Here is a 4,221-nt window from a genome sequence, read left to right on the forward strand (position 1 = left end):
GAAGGCTGAAAATTGTTATTAAAGTTCACACCTTGCTACTAGCTGAAGGGGAGGTTGGGTTTGGAATTCCAACCCCACTGAGGATGGAAGCCTGAGTTGTTGGAGTTGTTCGCCCCCAACGAAATGAGCTTCCTCTTGAGTGACCGGGCAAGAGTTGCCCATGTGTCCAGTTTATCCACACATCTCGCATGTCATGCGAGAATCCATAACTTGGTTAGCCTCCTGGTGTGGAGACTCCAGTCTCTTCATGAGAAGGTCCATCTTGGCAGCAAGCATATCGATACTGTCGATCTGATGAACTCCCTTGCGGGGTTGTTGCTACCTATCACCTTTCCAACTCTTGTTGGAAGAAATCTTCTCTACCAGCGCTTTCGCTTTAGGTACGCTGAGCGAGAGGAAGGAACCACCTGATGCTGCATCGATGTGGTTCTGGGCTAGCATGTTCAGGCCATTGAAGAAACTCTGAATAATCAGCCATTCCTCCATGCCGTGGTGGGGGCATGCTGCAATGTACTCCTGGAATCTCTCCCAAGCTTCCGGAATGGCTTAATCCGGGAGCTGTTGAAATCCGGAGATTTTACCTCGGAGGGCATTGGTTTTGCCCATCGGAAAATACTTCATCAGGAATGCATTAGAGCAAGCTTCCCATGTAGTGAAGTCTGCTTTGTTGGTATAAACCACATCTTCACCTTGCCTAGAAAGGAGAATGGGAACAGTCGAAGACGGACGTTATCCATCGTGGTACCTCTGGGGTTCATGGTGCTGCTCACTTCCAAGAAATTTTGAAGATGAGCGTTGGCATCCTCCGATGCCTTTCCACAGAATGGACTCGCTTGAACCATGTTCACCAGTCCCGACTTGAGCTCAAAGCCATCATTGCCTTGGTCATTGTTCAGTCCAGTAGGAATGTGGCTGCTGGACGGGGCCGAGTACTGCCTGAGAGTCTTGGCCATGGGTGGTGCTGAGACTGACAAACGAGGATTCCAAGTGGGTTTCTTCTGGGGTGGGACGACGCGGTGTCTCACAATTCGCCCAATTCTCTGAGGATTCGAATCGAAGTTGGATGGAAGATCAAAACCGGTCATGCACTGCACTGAATCTAATAAACGAGAGAGAGAGAGAGAGAGAGAGAGAGAGAGAGAGAGAGCAATGGTAAGCCCGCTAAAATTAGCGGTGATAAGACAGTAAGGTTTTTCACTCAATTATACGACAACTTTAGCCAATTGCTTCCTCGACAATGGCACCAGAAATGCTTGTTGGTGTCTCTTATGCTCAATCTGAATAGGTATTCTACAAGCGCACAGAATTCACTGGTGTAGCACTTCACCTTAGAGTATTCCAAGGTATCATGAAAATCCTCAGGGAAGCACTATGGTAAAGTGTATCGTAAATTGTAGTGACAACTGCTACTGATAGTATCGACCGACTAATTTAGCAGGGGTAAGCCAGATAACTGATGAGATAAATGGACAAGCTATGAAAGAGTGACATACAGGAGATTCTATACCTTAGAGAGATAGCAGCTGGGAGGACAACGAGCGAGAAAGGACTCCTGAAACACTTCTAAACTACTGAGCTAGCCTCACTAGAACTAATCTAAGCTTCTAACTTGATGTCGGACCCAGGAGCTTACTTCGGCAGCCTAAGCGAAGGGCGCAGACAGGGGTGAGAAGGGTCCCAACATACTTTTGGCAATCCTACTGCTATGAAAACACCCGAACGTGGTGGACTACAAGGGACGGACAAGGCTGTCACCACTTGCCGCCTACCACTGCGGTACCGTGGGATGGAACACACTTTCTAGCTAGCACTGAGTTATACACCACATCTGCTCTCGGTACTAGGATTTCCCTTGAGGCCTTCAAGAGAAATCCCCCTCAACCTAGTGAACTAACTTGAGTTACACTAGTACGGGCGAAGAACCCATAAGACTAACTCCGACAAGCAAGAAAGGGAACTTAAACGTAACTAGAGATAAAACTTACTCCTGCAGACAAGTACAAGTACTTGGGAAGATAAAACTTGTAGAAAGTAAAGCTGACTCAATTAAATAAAGAAGATAACTTATATTGAAAATAGTCAAAGGAAAAGATACAAGAGCTTTACCGAGCTCCGATGATGACTCCGGATCCCCTAGACAAGCTCGACTCGACTCTAACTCCCAACTACTAACCTACTCTAGACTTGAGAAGAGAGAGTTGCTCCTTTGAGTGTGTGTTTACAAGTGAGGGGGAGAGTGGTATTTATAGGCTTCCAAGGTCAGTAGAAGGCCGGTAATTCCGTTGGCTAGGTGCACGCAACTGTAGAGGTGGTGCTTATCTTCCTCAGATTCTGGTATCTTAGGCCGGGCGGCCCGGGGGAGGCCGGGCGGCCTGGTCCTGGGGACTCTCAGCCCTCCGTTTCACCGACATTGCACATCAACGCTCCACATTGCCTCTAGACTGGGTGCTTTCCTTATTTGACGCTCTTGGCACTGGCAGGTGGGCTTTTGGGTTGATCCTTGTGCCTTCCGGGTCCACCAACAGGATATGAAATGTTCTCCTTATTTTGGAACCTTATGAACATGTCACATTGCTCCAGTAAAATTATTAGGCCCATGTATGTGGAGGTGTCAGGCCGGTCGGCACGGAATGTGCCGGGAGGCCGGGGTTTTCTCTGATTTCGACCATCTTTGGACATTGGATTCCTGCAAATACAACTCATCCAAAACTTGTGGAACTTATTAGAATCAAATAAAATATGCATGGAATATAGTGCAAAACTCAATTTATTCCCGAGAAGTTGACGGTCAAAATGTGAGATAATGGCCGTCAACATCGTTCTTTGTGAATATTGTCACGATAATGGCGGTGGGCGCACATCGCTAATGCGTGGTCAGAAAGGGGGTGTTGTTGGATTGCTAATCCGGCAAGTCCACCAAGAGTATATCTGGTGGTAGATTTTAGGTGAGAGGGATCTCGGAGCCAAGAGCTTGATGGTAACACAAAGACATAAGAGTTTACCAGGTTTGGACAACTGGGAGCGTAACACCCTACATCCTGTGCTCGGGATTGTATTAGGGTTTCAAGGGAAGCTATCACCTAATGGTGGTGCTGTTGTGTCTCTACGATGGGTATCCCCACGGCCCCCTTATATAGCATGGGCGCCATGGGTTACAAGATAGGTATAGATCTACTCAGATTATTTTACATGGAAGAAAGTCGGTTTAAGATACACAAAATTTGGGCATCCTGATCTGGCCTTGATCTTTATCCACAAAGAACCCTTCCGTTGTCCAGCCGAGTGCCTGTCTGCAGGGTAGTTACACATAGTCGTATCCTGAATGTAGGGACTCAGCAGGGTGGTACCCAGAGTAATCTCCGTCAGGTGTATTGCATGCAACGCACATGAAGTTACGTGGAGTTGTCATATTAGTGTGCATGAAGTCATTGCACGAGTTACTGCACATGATTCTATTGCAGAAGGGGGTGCAGCGGCCGCCGGCGCCGCCGCTCGCACGTACGCCGGTTGGAGGAGTGCGAACTAAAGGAGGGGGAGGAGGTGGAGCGACCGCCGACGAGAGCTGGGTGGAGGGGGGAGTGGCCGGTGGCTAGGTCAACACTGGCCAGGGTGGTGGTCGAGGTGGCGGAGCTTAGGGTTTTAGGTTTCAAGGGCTCCAATATCCATTGACTTTAAAGAAGGAGGTCGGTGTTGGTGGTGGTTCGGCCGGCTATAGAGGTGACCGGATAGGGCTAGACATCTAGGGGGCGGTGGCCAGTAGTGGGAGCGAGGAGAATGTCGGGAGGGAGACGTCAAAGGTGGCGGTGGGTGGTAGGCGGGCAGCACGGCGGCGAGAGCCGCTCGACTTGCAGTGGACGAGGGGCCATTATTTCTAGCGTGCGCGAGAAGTCGCGCGGAGGAGAAGACGGTTCCTCCGCCCTGCATACTCATTCTATTCAAATGCAGAGATAGCTCTCTAATGCAGAGATAGCTGGTGTGTTCGGCCGGTACTAAATGATGCCTTTTAGTATCGGTTGGTGTTTCAGGCCGATACTAAAATGGTCACATCATTTTAGTACCGGCCTGAAACACCAGCCGGTACTAAAAGGAGCCATTTAGTACCGGCCGGAGACACCGGCCAGTACTAAATTTCTCCACCGCCACCACTATCCTTATTAAATATCTGCCACCACCAGTACGCCACACTGTAAGCATCTAGGCCCTCAAGGTATGTTTCGGTGA

General features: G+C 49.1%; 1 non-coding gene across 1 annotated transcript; it reads left to right on the top strand.

Annotated features, from left to right (window-relative positions):
- The first annotated feature begins 484 nt into the window (after positions 1-484).
- LOC120693563 lies at positions 485-591 on the top strand. Its single transcript, XR_005683026.1, has one exon. It is a non-coding gene; the product is annotated as a small nucleolar RNA R71 (small nucleolar RNA).
- Positions 592-4,221: the final 3,630 nt, after the last annotated feature.

The sequence above is a fragment of the Panicum virgatum genome, chromosome 9N (genome assembly GCF_016808335.1).
Source record: "Panicum virgatum strain AP13 chromosome 9N, P.virgatum_v5, whole genome shotgun sequence".
NCBI classification, from domain to species: domain Eukaryota; kingdom Viridiplantae; phylum Streptophyta; class Magnoliopsida; order Poales; family Poaceae; genus Panicum; species Panicum virgatum.